General features: G+C 43.3%; 1 protein-coding gene and 1 pseudogene across 5 annotated transcripts in view; one reads left to right on the forward strand and one right to left on the reverse strand.

Moving 5' to 3' along the window:
• Positions 1–16,368, forward strand: part of RABGAP1L (RAB GTPase activating protein 1 like) — an 819,337-nt gene that overhangs the window by 572,420 nt on the left and 230,549 nt on the right. The gene's annotated exons all lie outside the window — the stretch shown is intronic.
• LOC111539235 overlaps positions 867–16,368 on the reverse strand; it is a 34,724-nt pseudogene continuing 19,222 nt past the window's right edge.

Here is a 16,368-nt window from a genome sequence, read left to right on the forward strand (position 1 = left end):
TTTCCATCTCACTAAACATATGTAATGGTTAAAAGCATGTGGACATTGGAGCCAGACTACTTAAGTTCAGATTCATTAAAAACAATTTATCCAATGGTCTTAGGTAAATTACAGTTTCTCCATTTTTTAAATGGGGGAATATTAGTAATACCAGTCTCATAAGATTGTTGTCAGAGTTTAATGAGTTAATATATGATTGATGCCTAGCACTCAGTACTACAGTGTACTGAGGTGCTATTTAGCACCTCTGTCTCTAAATTCTGTTAGAGACAGAATTTTCTTTTGACTGTTTTTATCCTATTGTATATGCCATAATTTATTTTGAGGCGGAGTCTGGTTCTGTTGCCCAGGCTGCAAAGCAGTGGCACGATCTTGATTCACTGCAACCTCCGCCTCCCGGGTTGCCAGTGATTCTCCTGTCTCAACCTCCCTTGTAGCTGGGATTACAAGTGCAAGCCACCAAGTCCTGCTAAATTTTGTATTTTTACTAGAGATGGGGTGTCACCATGTTGGCCAGGCTGGTCTTGAACTCCTGACCTCAGGTGATCCACCCACTTTGGCCTCCCCAAGTGTTGGGATTACAGGCGTGAGCCACCGCGCCCTGCCCTGTACCATAATTTTTTTTTTTTTTTGAAAGCCACTGACTTCATTGATCTAAAAAACTTTACAAGGACAGTGACTTTTCTGGAAAAAAAGGAGCCAAATGGTATCAAATGGACTGAAAGTGAGGGTGGGAGTGAGGGTGGGGGTGAGGGACGGGGCCAGGAATCCATTCAGGAAAGCTGGTAACTGTCCCCAGGGAACTGGCAGGGGAAAAAGGAAGACAGGAGGCATGCAAGAGCGAGAATCCAAAAAAGTTAAAATGGTTAGGAGAGAAAACTCCCAAAAGACCCTGGAGTACATTGTAGGTGAGTAGGACAATAGTAGTCTTTTCCTTTGTTGAGGACAGGGGAGGAGTCCCTACTCGGTTGCAAACTCTGGTTGAGGGCTGGGGATTGAGGGCTTCCCAGAAAGCACCACAAGAAGATGTCACACCACTCTCGAAGGCGTCCGAAGCAGTCCTGGTACTGCTTGGCATTGGCACAACCAGTGTCCTTCAGCCATTCTCGGAGGAGGTCTTCATCTTTAGCACCAGAAACTGGCCAAGGACAACATAGGCCTTGTCAAAGACCCTTTCCTGCAGCTTCTTGTCCATAACTTCACCAATCCCAGCCAGGCTTCCTCCTGGCTTTTCCCCCACGGACTCTGCCACAAAGTCTTGGTGCTTTTGGCACCTTGATCCTGTTCAGGTTTAATCGTCAGCTTCAGTTCTCATAATGGTTCCTCCTGCCACCCGTCCGCTCAAGCCACTAGAACTTTCCCCATACCATAATTTATTTAACCAATTTTATATTTACTTTTTATGGACATTTGTTTCCAGAATTTCCTGTTAAACAAAACCGTAACAAATATCCTTAAACTTTCATCTTTGCGTACTTATCTGATATCTCTGGGGTAAATTTCTAGAAATGGAATTGCTAGGTCAGACTGTAACCAGATTTTGATTTTGGATACATATTACAAAATTCTTCTCTGCCAGCAACGTGAGAATGCATTTTCCTATACTCTTCAAAAAAACCAGAATTGCTAAACAAGCACCTTTAAGGAAATTGAAAGCAAATTATCAATATCAGTATAAATATAATATATAAACAAATATATACATTTACATATTTATACATAAATATAAATCATATAAATAAAGCTCTTCAGTCAGCTTCGAAGAGTCCACTATTATTTTCTTTTTTTGGGAGAATATCCAGTTTCTTTAGGGAAGCAGTGAATCATGGCTAAATTCTAGAAGCCTGGACCTTCTCTTAGTTTGGAAGGGCTTATATAAAAGTTCTGACACTTTGCGGGGCTGAGGTGGGTGAATTACCTGAGTTCAAGGGTTCGAGACCAGCCTGGCCAGCATGATGAAACCCCATCTCTACTAAAAATACAAAAAACAGCCAGGCATGGTGGTGGGCACCTGTAATCCCAGCTACTTGGAAGGCTGAGGCATGAGAATCACTTGAACCCGGGAGGCAGAGGTTGCCGTGAGCCAAGATCGCACCATTGTATTCCAGCCTGGGCAACAGAGTGAGACTCCATCTCAAAAAAAAAAAAAAGTTCTGAAGTATATCTTTGATGTTTTTGGCTTTTCAGCCCTTTCCAGTATAGTTTTTCCTTACCATTCCATTGAAGCTTTTTTGATATCTTACTTGATCCTTCAACAGTTGTCAAAAAGCATAATGACAGACACAACGCTTCCTTTTTTTTCCCCTTCTTTTTTTATGTTTCAGAAACATCTTCCCTCGGCTTCTGTCCTTTCTTTTATCTGCCCCTCTGCTACTTCTCTCTTTTTTTCCCCTCGTTTCCTTTTTTTCCCTAGCCATTAACTTGGAGTTCTACATATCTCCAGCCTCTAGGAAGTCACTTCTTGCTTCTCCTTTGTTGATCCTGTTCATTCCCCTGGTTTCATCTATAAATGTTTACTCTCATTTATTTTTATTTTTTAATCCCTCACTCCACTCCCACTCTTTCCCCTTCTGAGTCTCCAGTGTCCACTTTCTACTTTGTATGCTTTTGCATACCCATAACTTAGCTCTCACTTCTAAGTGAGAACATGCGGTATTTGATTTTCCATTCCTGAGTTAATTCACTTAGCATAATGGCCTCCTCTTTCAAGTTGCTACAAAAGACATAATTTCGTTCTTTTTTAAGGCTGAGTAGGATTCCATGGTGTATATATTAATATATAACATGTTCTCATCTACTCCTCAGTTGATGGGCACTTAGGTTGCCCACCATATAAACTCTCATTTATATTTAATCCAAACCCACATATTTGGCTGTGAAATGAACATGTCGACTTGGGTGTTTCACAGGCACATCAAAAGTCAAAACTGAAATAATGTGCCCTCCCAAATGTAATTTTCCTCTAGTAACCTCCACTTCAGTAAGGACTCCACCCAGCTGCTCAAACCAGAAACCTAGAAGTTATCCTTAACTCTCTTCTTAATACCCCATATCCGTTCAGTCACCAAGTCCTGTGGATTCTACTTCTTGAAAATTTTTAGAATCTTCCCACTTTCCTCCTATTCTTACTTTGGTAGGTTTTAGGCCACCAAATTTTCCAGGAAAATGATGGCCTCCTGGATTATTGCAGGACCTCCTGTAGTAACAAAAATTGGATGCCTATGAAGTGCCAGGCACTGTTCTAGGCATTGGAGATAAAGTAGTAACCAGGAAACACCCTGCTTTCATGGAACTTGCACTCCAATGAAAGAAAGATAGTAATTAAACAAATAAATGAATATATATGTTAGTTCTTTCTTGCATTGCTATAAAGAAACATTTGAGGATGGGTAATTTATTAAAAAAAAAAAAAGAAGAAGAAGAAGAAGTTTGAGCCAGGCACATTGGCTCACACCTGTAATCCCAGCACTTTGGGAGGCCAAGGTGGGCGGATTGCTGGAGGTCAGGAGTTCGAGACCAGCCTGGCCAACATGGTGAAACCTGTTTCTACTAAAAAACTAGCCAGGCATGGTGGTGTGCACCTGTAGTCCCAGCTACTCGGGAGGCTGAGGCGGGAGAATCGCTTGAACCTGGGAGGCGGAGGTTGCGGTGAGCTGAACTTGCACCCCTGTGCTCCAGCCTGGGCAGCAGAGTGAGACTCTGTCTCCAAAAAAAAAAGATAAGATAAGAAAAGTGGTTTTATTTTGGCCTACAGTTTAACAGGCTATACACAAAACATAGTACTGGTATCTGCTTCTGGTGAGGGCCTCAGGAAGCTTACAATCATGGCAGAAAGCAAGGGGAGCTATATATCACATGACAAGAGGAGAAGCAAGAGACAGAAGGGGGAGGTCCCAGACTCTTTTACAACAGCCAGATCTCATGTGAACCCACTGAGTGAGAACTAGCTCATTAGAAAGGGGACGGCAATAAGCCATTCATGAGGGATCTACCCTTGTGACCCAAACGCCTCCCACTAGGCCCTACCTCCAATATTGGGGATTACACTTCAACATGAGATTTGGAGGGGACAAACATCGAAACCATATCAATATGATTAGTTTAGATCATGCCGAGGTTTATGAAAGAGGTAAGTTTGAGAAGATGGTGGCTTGAATTTGAGTGTTAGCAGTGGAACTGACAGAAGTGGGTGACTGCACTTTCCCCATATACTCTTGACTGTTGTTCAGTCCATTGCCACACTGCCAGTAGAGTAGTCTTTTTAAAGCAGATTTTTTTTTTTTTTTTTTTTTACTTTGAATTTCAGGGGTACTTGTGTAGGTTTGTTATATAGACAAATTGTGTGTCATGGGGGTTTGGTATACAGATTATTTCTTCACTCAGGTGATAAGCATAGTACCCAATAGGTAGTTTTTGGATCCTCACCCTCCTCCACCCTCAAGTAGGCCCCATGTCTATTGTTCACTTCTTTGTGTCCATGTGTACTCAATGTTTAGCTCCCACTTATAAGTGAGAGCATGTGGTATTTGGTTTTCTGTTCTGTGTGTGTTTGCTTAGGATGATGGCTCCAGCTGCATCCATGCTGCTGCAAAGGACATGATCTCATTCTCCTTATGGATGCATAGTATTCTATGGTGTTTATGTACCACACTTTATTTAACCAGTGTACTGTTGATGGGCATCTAGGTTGATTCCATGTCTTTGCTGTTGTGAACAGTGCTGCGATGAAGATACATGTGCATGTGTCTTTATGGTAGAACAATTTATATTCCTTTGGACATACACACAGTAATGGGATTGCTGGCAAATGGTAGTTCTGTTTTAAGTTCTTTAGAAATTGCCAAATTGCTTTCCATGGTAACTGAACTAATTTATATTCCCACCAACAGTGTATAAGCATTCTCTTTACTCTGCAACCTCACCCAGGGTCTGTTGTTTTTCGATTTTTTAATACTATTAAAGCAGATTTTAGTTATTATTCAACAATATTTACTAAACACCTATTTAGAGACAGATGCTGTTCTATGTACTTGAATAGATCAGTGAACTAGAGTAACAAAGCTACTTGTCTCTGTGGAAATTATGTTCTAGCAAGAGACAGCTGATAATTGTATTAGTTCGTTTTCACACTGCTGATAAAGACATACACAAGATTGGGCAATTTACAAAAGAAAGAGGTTTAATGGACGTACAGTTCCACGTGGCTGGGCCAGGCCTCACAATTATGAAGGAAGGCAAGGAGGAGCAAGTCACATCCAACATGGATGGCAGCAGACAAAGAGAGAGGGCTTGTGTAGGGAAACTCCTGTTTGTATTTATTTATTTATTTTAACTTAAAAGTAAACTTTAATGTCGAAAATGCAAACCTGAGGAGGGCAGAAAGATCACACACAAGGCTGCCACTTCATACTTGTATGGCTGCACAGCAGCCAGGCAGAGGCGCTCCTCACTTCCCAGACAGTGTGGGCGCCAGGGAGAGGCGCTCCTCACTTCCCAGATGGTGGGGCGGCCAGGCAGGGGCGCTCCTCATTTCCCAGACAGTGCGGGCGCCAGGGAGAGGTGCTCCTCACTTCCCAGATGGTGGGGCGGGCAGGCAGGGGTGCTCCTCACTTCCCAGACTGTTAGGTGGCCAGACAGAGGCAATCCTCACTTCCCAGACGGTGCGGGGGCTGGGCAGAGGCGCTCCTGACTTCCCAGATGGTGGAAACTCCCGTTTTAAAAACCATCAGATCTCATGAGACTTACTCACTACCAGGAGAACAGCATGGGAAAGACCCGCCCCCAGGATTTAATTACCTTCCACCGAGTTCTTCCCACGATACATGGGAATTGTGGGAGTTAGAATTCAAGATGAGGTTTGGGTGGGGACACAGCCAAACCATATCAACAATAAACATAATAAATATATGAATGCAGTATATTAGAAGTTGTAGTGTTATGGGGAAAAGGAAAAGTACTGCAGGGTAGTGGAAGTTATGGGTAGGCTGCAATGTTAAATAGGGTAGTCAGGATAGGCCCCAACTAGAGGGTGAGATTTGGACAAAGACTGAAGGTAGTGAGGAGATGCTCTGTGCTGGGAGCGTTGACTGAGTGTTGAGGGACAGAAGGAAGCCAACGAGACTACAACAAGAGAGTGAGGGAAGGGCGGTAGGAGATGAGGTCAGAGAAGTAACTTCTTTCTTGCTTAAAGTCCTTCAAAGGCCTCCATTGCTCTTAGGATAAAGTTCACAATTTTGACACAGTCCACATAGTTTTTATGATCTGGCACAACCTACCTCTCCATCCTCAACTGCCCCTTCCTTCCCTCTTATTTGCACTCTCTCAATCAAGACATAATGTACTTCTTTCAGGTCTTCCCAATAGACCAATCTGTCTTTCACTTAAGAGCCATCACATGTACTGGTTTCCTCTGCCAGGAATGCTCTTTCTCCCTCTCTTCAATAAGCTAATTTCCATTTAGCTTCACTACGTTAGGGACTTTCTGTGCCTTCTGCAAACTTAGGTTAGACAGTGAAAACACAGGCTCTAGAACATCTATTTGGCAGTCCTTTGCACACCTGGGACTGATACCTGATTAAATGGTTGGTTGGTTGTCTTCCTCCTTGTAGTTAATCTCTATATGGGGTCTGCCCACTAGTTTGCCTTTGTATTGGAGTTGCTGGCACATAGTAGGCACTTAATAAATATTTATTGACTGACTGACTTAGAGTCAACTTGAGAAAGCATAGGTTTTCTTTTCCTTCAATTCCTCTTATGTGTATATGAATAAGAATTCTGCCAGGAGAGCAGCTTTTTTCAACCTAGGTCTCCTTTGCTTTTTTTTTTTTTTTTTTTTTTTTTAAGATAGATTGCAGCTCTGTTGCTCAGGCTGGAGTGCAGTGGCTCTATCTCGGCTCACTGGAACCTCCACCTCCCAGGTTTAAGAGACTCCTGTGCCTCAGCCTCCGGAATAGCTGGGACTACAGGCATACGCTGCCACACCTGGCTAATTTTTGTATTTTTAGTAGAGGCAAGCTTTCACCATGTTGGCCAAGCCGGTCTCAAACTCCTGGCCTAAAGTGATCTACCCACCTTGGCCTGCCAAAGTACTAGGATTATAGGCATGAGCCACCGTGCCTGGCCTCCTTTGCTTTTCAAAGCTTTGAAATTGATTGCTCTTGTCCCCAGTATTTAGCTTCTCTCATTTTCATTATTGAGATATAATTTGTGTGTCATAAAATGCCCTTTAAAAAGATACAATTAGTGGTTTCTCGGACTGTCACAAACTTGTGCACCCATCACCTTTATCTAATTCTAGAACATTCTTACCACTCCATGAGCATAGTAGCCACTTCTCATTTCCCCATCTTGTCACCACCTGACAACTTCTAATCTGTTTTCTATCTCTGTGGATTTACTTCTTCTGAACATTTCATATAAATGAGATCATATAAGTGGTCTTTTGTGACTGGCTTTTTTTCCTTAGCATAATGTTTTCAAGGTTTATCCATGTCGTAGCATGTATCAGTTCTTAATTCCTTTTTATTGCTAAATAATATTCCATTATTCAGATGTACCACATTTTATTTATCCATTAATCAGTTAATAAACATTTCAGTTGTTTCCATTTTGACTGTTAACTGCTGTGAACATTTGTGTACAAGGTTTTGTGAATATATGCTTTCAGTTCTCTTGGGTATATGCCTAGGAACAGAATTCCCGGATCATATGGTAATTCTGTGTTTAGCTTTTTGAGGAGCTGCCAGACTGTTTTCCAAAGTAGCTGCACCATTACATCCCCCGAGGCAACGTATAAGTATGTTGTAAGGCCTAAAATTAAAGCCCAATATTATGTGCTGCCTCAACATCTGGCAGAAACCAGGAAGGTCTCCAATCACCTAAGCGCAAGGTCTCCTCCTTATTGTGCTCCTGTGGATAAGGTTTCCTAGCCAAACAACCCTCCTTAACCAAAGGATGAGACACTGTTCTTTTCTTTGAATTTTTTTTAGGGCTGAGATCTCTCTCTGTTGCCCAGGTTGGAGTGCAGTGTCATAATCATAGCTCATTGTAACCTCCAATTCCTAGACTCAATCCTCCTGCCTCAGCCTCTAAAGCAGCTGAGACTATAGGCATTAGCCACTATACCCAGTGGCACTGTTCTTTCTTATCCCTGAGTAGCAAGCTTCAGTTCCTTGCCAGCCTGTGTCATTACTGAAACAAGCCAATTACATCCTCCCAGGGGAGCTAGGGGGCACTGCAGTCTCTTGATACCATAAAGGCTGCCTCCCACACCCCTGACTTTTCACTGTTTTTTAATCCAGGCCTTACATGATGTTTTCCTCCCTTGGGGATGTGAATACATGTTACGAATAAACTCCTGTCAATCTTATCTGTCTATATCAGGTGTGTTTGACCATGTTTGCAACCATAGTGCAGGAACCTCCTGTATTAGCAGAGTGAATAGGAGACAATCGAAACGATGAAGGTTCTGATTCTTCCACATCCTTGCTAACACTTGTTATTGTCTACCTTATTTTTTTATTATAACCACCTTAGTGGGCATGAAGTGACATCTTGTTGTGTTTTGATTTGCATTCTTCTGATGTTGAACATCTTTTCAAGTCACAGCCATACCACCCCAAATGCGCGCAACCTCATCTGAACATATTTTCATGTGCTTATTGGCCATTTGTATATCTTTTTTGGAGAAATGGCTGTTCAGCTACTTTGCCCACTTTCTAATTGGGTTTACTGCACTTTTATTGTTGAGTTTTAACAGATATATATATATTTTGAGTCAGGGTCTCTTTCTGTTGCCCAGGCTGTAATGCAGTGGCATAATCATGGCTCACTGCAGTTTCAGACTCCTGAGCTCAAAGGATCCTCCCATGTCAGGCTCCCAGGTAGCTGCGACTATGTATGTGCCACCACGTCCAGCAAATTTTTCTTTTTTTTTCTTTTTTTTTTTTTTTAGAGACAGGATCTTACTAAGTTGCCCAGGCTGAGTTGTAACAGTTTTTTATATGTGCTGGATATTGCCTCCCATTCTGTGGACTGTCTTTTCATTTTCTAGATAATGTCCTTTGAAATACAAACATTTGTAATTTTAATATAGTCCAATTTATTTTTTCTTTTGTTGTTTGTGCATTTGGTGTCATATCTAAGGTCATGAAAATTTCTTCTTTAAGGATTTTATAATTGTAGCTTTTACATTTAGGTCTTTGATGCATTTTGAGTTAATTTTTGTATATGATGTAAGGCAGGGCATTATGGCTGAATTGTGTTTCCCCCCACCCCCAAAATTCATATGTTGAAGTCATAACCCCTAGTTACTCAGACTGTAACAGTATTTGGAAATAGGGTCTTTAAAGAGGTAATTAGGTTAAAATGAGCTCATTAGGGTGGGCCCTAGTCCGATATAACTGATATCCTTAAGAGGAGATTGGGACGCAGGCATGTATGGAGAGAAGACCATGTGAAGTCACAGGGAGAAGACGGCCATCTGCAAGCCAAAGTGTGAGTAGCCTCAGAAGAAACAAACCCTGCTGACACCTTGATCTTGGACTTCTAGCCTCCAGAACTGTGAGAAAATAAATCACTGTTGTTAAGCAACCCAGTCTGTGATTCCTTTTTATGGCAGCCATAGCATACCAATACACTAGGGGTACACCTTCATCCTTTAGCACATGGCTCTCTACTTGTCCCCATACCATTTGTTGAAAAGACTCTTCTTTCTCCTTTGGATGGTCTTGGCATCCTTGTCAAAAATCAGTTGACCATAGACACAGTTTTATTTCTGGACTCTCTGTTCCCTTATCTGCGTGTCTGTTGTTACACCAGTGCCACAGTCTTGATTACTGTAGCTTTGTAATAAGTTTTGAGATAAGGAAGTGTGCGTTCTTCAGCTTTGTTCTTCCCTTTCCAGATTGTTTTGGCTCTTCCAGGTCCCTTGCATTTTCATATGAATTTTAGGATCAGTTTGTCAGTTTCTGTAAAAAAGGCAATAGGATTTTAATAGAGATTGCTTTGAATCTGTATCCATTGAGGAGTAATGCCATCTGAATGTAAACCAAAAATAAGATCCTAAGCCCCCTGACCATCCTCTTACCTCAGCCCCTTGAGAAGGGCATCTCAGAGGTAACCTGAAAAGTCAAATTCTGCCCATGATGGGGGAAGGTGGGAGTCAGACATGCCCCATTATGCCATCTTCCCTTTTGGAATTACCAATAGAAAAGACTTGTTAAGTCTGTTAAACATTTACAATCCATTCTCTCCAACCCTGCTATCTGGAGGCTTCACCTGCATGATAAAACCATGGTATCCACAACCCGTTATCTTAACCCAGACATTCCTAAGTCTTTAGAAAACAACTTAACTCTTTCAACCAATTGCCAGTAAGAAACTCTTTGAATCTACGTGTGACTTGGAAGCCCTCACTTTCGGTTGTTTCACCTTTCTGGACTGAACCAGTGTACATCTTCCACGTATTTGATTGATGTCTCATGTCTTCCTAAAATGTATAAAACTAAGCTGTTCTCCGACCACCTTGGGCACATGTTTTCATGATCTGAGGGCTGTGTCGTGGGCCATTGGCCATTTATATTTGGCTCAGAATAAACCTCTTCAAATATTTTACAGAGCTTGACTCTTCATCAACATTAAAAATATTGAGATTTTTGATCCATGAACATGAGGTGTTTTCACATTTATTTAGGTCTTATTTAATTTCTTTTGATGATACTTTATGGTTTTTAGCATACAAAAGTCTTAAAGCACTTTTTAAAATTTAATTCTGACTTTTATTCTGCTTGATGCTATTGTGAATTGAATTGTTCGTTAATTTCATTTTCACTGCGTCATTACTGGTATCCAAAAATACAACTGACTTTTTTTTTTTGAGACAGAGTCTCACTCTGTCACCCAGACTGGAGTGCAGTGGCACAATCTCAGCTCACTGCAAGCTCCGCCTCCTGGGTTAAATACAACTGACTTTTCTGTATTGATCTTATAACCTGCAACCTTGCTGAACTCATTTTCAGCTTTAATATTCATGTATGTGTATTGTGTGTTTCCCAAGATTTTTGAAATACAAGATGTCATTGTATTAGTGCGTTTTCATGCGGCTGATAAAGACATACCTGAGACTGGGCAATTTACGGAAGAAAGGGATTTATTGGACTTACAGTTCCACGTGGCTGGGGAGGCCTCACAATCATGACTGAAGGTGAAAGGCACGTCTCATGCGACTGTGGCAAGAGAGAGAATGAGAGCAAAGTGAAACAAGTTTCCCCTTACCAAACCATCAGATTTCATGAGACTTACTCACTACCCTGAGAACAGTTTGGAGGAAACCACCCCCATGATTGGATTATCTCCCACCGGTTCCCTCCCACAACACGTGGGAATTATGCGAGTACAATTCAAGATGAGATTTGGGTGGGGACACAAAGCCAAATTGTATCAGTCATCTTGTAGAGATATTTTTACTTCTTCCTTTCTGATTTGGATGCCTTTTCTTTCTTTTTCTTGCCTAATTCCTCTGACTAAAACCTGCAATACTGTTAGAATAGGTAACTAGGCAGACGTGAACAGGACAGGAGAGGGCCCTCCTCCCCTGGAATGTCAGGTCACCATCAGGTAATGGTCAGGCAGTTGTTAAACTACCTAAGATAATAGTTGGTTGTAACTTCTGCCAGGGAAAGGCTGTCTCCCAATAGATAGAAAACACCTGAAGCTGGTGATCAGCAGCTTCTTAATAAGATCTCAGGATTTGGGTGAGTAGGCTCAAGCATGCCCACTAGGGGGCAAAATGGTAGCGTTTCACTGGTATATGACCCTCCTCTGGGAACACTTGACTGGTAAGGGAAAAAATATCTCAAATGAGCATGCCCACAACTTCGGTAAACACACTGTACATGTGGCCCCGCCCAAGGGCTGGCATGCCACTGTGCATGTGGACAGCCCACCCCAAGGGAAGAATCTGGGGAGAAGAAACACAAACCCTGGAATTATGCCAATGTATAAAACCCTAAGTCAGGGGTCAGACAGTACACTTGGATCTCTCAAGTTGCCCGTGTGGCTCTCTTCCAAGAATACTTTACTTCCTTTCATTCCTGCTCTGAAAGTTTTTAATCAATTCTCACTCCTACTCAGAAACTTGCCTTGATCTCTCAGTCTGCCTTATGACCTCTTGGACAAATTCTTCTTATCGAGGAGGCAAGAATCAAGTTGCTGCAAACCTGTAAAGATTCACTGCTAACAGTAAGTTGAATGGAAGTGGCAAGAACAAGTGTCTTGTTCCTGATCTCTTTTACTCTCTTTCAGAAAAAATTTGTTTTCCTTAGAACTTCATTTCTGGATTACTACTATCACCATTATCACTGTAACCACCTGACAGGTGCTTCCCGCCCACTGCACAAACAAAATCAATTCATGGAGCATTGCAGTAAAGAAAGAGATTAATTGATATGAAGACAGCCACACTATACAGGTGATGGAGTTATTACTCAAATCAATCTCATTGAGGGTTAGGGATTTTCCAAAGGTAGTTTGGAAGAAGGGGTGGAAGTGGCTAGACAATGGATACTTGCTGCTGATTGGTTGGAGGTGCAATCATAGGCGTGTGGAAAACGGTCATCTTGTGTGCTGAGTTACTTCTGGGTGGAGCCACAGGAGCAGTTGGTGGGTCTAGATGGAGCCATTGGTGTCATGCAAAAAACCTGAAAAGATATCCCAAAAGGCCAATCTTAGGTTCTATAATAGTGATGTTATCTACAGGAGTAATTGGGGAAGTTGCCTATCTTGTGACCTCCAGAATAATGGCTGACAGTCATGTCCACACCATATCAGAATTCAAGCTCCTCTATCTCTCTGGCCTGATGGTCTCTCATTTGCTTTACAACGTTGGTTGAGTTTTGGGGAAAGGCTTTTATCATTTAAACTATAAACAAAATGTTTCCCAAAGTTAGCTTGGCTTAATGAATGGCAGCTTGAAGGCTAAAGGTGAGAGGAGAGTTTGCTAGATCATATCTTCCGCACTGCCATAATTTTCTCACTGTTATAATTTTTGCAAAGGCGATTTCATCACCACCACCTCCTTATCTACTTGCTTAATTTTGAAATTTTTCTATCAGATATTATTCATTTGTCTCTGCCTATTTCACTTACTTTAGTATTCAGCTATTAGAAAGGAAGGATCTCTACATAAAAAACAAGAAATATATTTATATTACAGTACTAATTTGTTTATCTTTTTTCCATGTTGCTTGTCTGGTACTACAGTTGATCTTAGCCGAGGGGCTTAGAAGTAACGTTTGTGTGGCTCTGATTTGTGTTTCAAGTAGAATCTAAATGCTTAACTGTAACCAAACTTACAGTTAAACTTTCTTGATCTAAACTTCCCTCATGTCAGTAGCTTGCTACTACAGGCCTGGTTTCCATGTCTCAGAATCTATCTGGAATTTCCTAGGATAAATAGCCTTTCATATTCATCATTTTGGCCCCTGTCAAAAGCCTTCCAGCTTACTGTCACTGGGCTGGAAGCTCTCTCCTAAGCCACACTCTGTGTGTCCCATCCTGCTCTGCTTATTAGTTAAGTGTCCCTTCCACAGCTAAAATAACCTCCCGCTATTTCCTTTTAGTACCTTTAATAACCTTCTCATTTCATAATCTTTCACTTGCTCTCCAGCAGCTCATCTGCCATTTCCTACTCAAAACTCTCCTAGGACCCATGAAATGCATTATATATTAACATTCATTTATTTTATTCATTTAGCAATGACTTTTGAGGACCAGTTATGAGCCAGGCAGTATGTTTCATGATAGGGAGATACAGGAAGAAATATAGTCCCTTTCCTTGAGTTGTTTAAAGTAGTATCTGGCTGGGCACAGTGGCTCACTCCTATAATCCCAGCGCTTTGGGAGGCTGAGGTGGGCCAATCACTTGAGGCCAGGAGTTCGAGACCAGCCTGGCCAGCACAACAAAACCCACACGACAATACCCCATCTCTACTAAAAATTCAAAAATTAGCTGGGTGTGGTGGCCTGCGCCTGTGATCCCAGCTACTGCAGAGGCTGAGGCAGGAGAATTGCTTGAACTTGGTGTCTTGTTTTTCTAAGACCAGCCGAGCGAGCGCAAAAGAACCAGCGGGTAGGCAAGTGTAACAGCAAAACTGCACGTTTATTTTGGTAACCTAAGGTGTGCGGGAGAAGTCTGTCGGCCTCTGGGGAAGGAGGCCGGCAGAGTCCCCCCGTGGGGCTCTCGGACGGACTTCCCACAGTCCCGACATCCCGACAGGAGTGGGGCTGCAAGAAGGCCGCGTGGCTCAATGGCGGAGAGCGGCTTTTCTAGGAGTGGGAGGGCAATAGGTGGGGCATGGGCGTGTCAGGGGCGTTCTGCAGGTGCGACCAGGTAAATCTTGGTCTCTTCAGATTGACGTCACCTGGCGCATGCCCAGTTGGTCTGCACCTTCCCGGGCGCCGGCTGCATTTTCGCGCGCGCGGGAAGAGTTGGTGGTGAAGAAGAACCCGGAAGTGCACCATCTTGCCTCCGTTCGTCCAAACAGTCCAACCTTTTATTGATAATAGTGATAAAGGGGCGCCGTGGTCTGTCTGGCTACTTCCTGCTGTTAAGGGGCGTCGTTAAGGTCGGGGCCCATGGTTGGTATTTGGACGCACGGATGAAAAATAAAATAAGGCACAGTATTAGTATAGGAATGAGGAATGGAAGCATTTGTTGGAATATGGGCAAAACCCAGAAGGAAGGTCCCGGCAAGGTTGGGGAGTATGAGATAGTTAAGAAAATTTAGTAAGTTTGAGGCGAGTGGGGGAAAGCCAAACTGATTTCCACTGATTGCTTTCGGTAGGGGCCCTTTTTAGCTGGGAATGAGGAACGACTGCGCAAAGTAATTGTTGGCCAGGCAGCAATTAAGGGGTGGAGTTTTTCGTGGAGTGGATGGCTTTCCACTTACTCCTACTACAGAGATATTGGATGGAAGGCTAGGTCCAGAGAAGGACGGCAAAACAGAATAGGTAGCCTCGCTGTTGATTAAAAAAGTAATTGTCTTACCCGCTCAGGAGAGTTACCCGCGGCTCGGCGAGGGTGATGGGGGTCCCCGAGTCTCGGCACCTTCAGTTGTCATCGTCCAGATGTAGGAGCTGGAAGGAGCTCCCAGGATCCTGGGAAAGGGGGTCACGTGGAGGCGCGGCACCTGTTCTCAGGGTGGGGCAATCAGACTTCCAGTTTCCTCCCTGCTGGCAAGCAGGGCAGGGGGTTGCTGGTGGACGAGGGTTAGGACATTCACTGGCCTAATGTCCCGATGCCTTGCACTTATAGCAAGGCCGCGTTGGGACTCGGGGACCTTGCGGACACCTGTTGGCATAGTGTCCTGCCTTGCCGCACTTATAGCAGGCAGGCTCCTTTTGTAGCTTTGGAGTCTGAGGGGTGTGTGCTCTCTGGTCTGGGGTTACGACTGGGCTGTAAAGCCGCTGCTAGGAGCTGTAACTTCTGTTCAAGGCGAGCCTGCCGTCTCCTCTCTGGAGCTATAGACCTTAAAGGCTAATTTAACCAGGTCTTGTATTGGTGTCTGAGGACCATCCTCTACCTTTTGAAGTTTTTTACGAATGTCAGGAGCTGATTGAGAAATGAAATAAGACGCCAAAATGGTGGCCCCTCTGGGGGAGGCCGGATCTAACTGGGTATATTGGGTTAGAACCTCAGTCAGTTTAGGGTAGAGGTTAGGATAACCTGGAGGTCATGCCAAGTTAAGTCATAGGCCTGACAAAGGTGTCTAAATTCCTTTATGTATATGGTAAAATTAGCTGAGAAATCACCTAAACGCTTCTCAATTTTGGAAAGATCGGCCAATGAAAAAGGGACATGTACGCTGACTACCCCCCACCCCAGCCACCTCTCGCAAAGGTGCTAACACTGTAGGAGGATGTGGGCAGAGATAGGGGACTCAAGACAGCCAGTTGGGGGCCCCGAAGGAGGCACGGGACCCAGTGGATTACTACTAGATAAGGAGGAGGATGGAGGAGTCTGGATGGCGGGAGGAGGAGGAGTCTGGGCAGGAAGGGAGGGGGTGGGGAGAGCAGGGAGAGAAGGAGTATAGGGACGAGAGCCTAAGGCCTAAAAGCCTTGTATGTAAATTTCGGACCACTTGCCTAGCCGCTGGCAGAAATTGCTGAGGTCGATCACGCCACAGTGGAAAGGAAAATTAACCGCTTCCTCCTAAGGTCTTGTTCAAGCTGTAAGGTTTTTAAATTGGCTAGGAGGCACCCTAAGGGGGTGCTCTTTGGAAATTTGGACTGGGGGTTTCCCATTTGTTTCCTCTTTACCGACACACAATGGACACAATGGAAATGGAAGTGGATCTCTGCCTGGCTTCA

Source organism: Piliocolobus tephrosceles, chromosome 1 (assembly GCF_002776525.5).
Source record: "Piliocolobus tephrosceles isolate RC106 chromosome 1, ASM277652v3, whole genome shotgun sequence".
NCBI classification, from domain to species: domain Eukaryota; kingdom Metazoa; phylum Chordata; class Mammalia; order Primates; family Cercopithecidae; genus Piliocolobus; species Piliocolobus tephrosceles.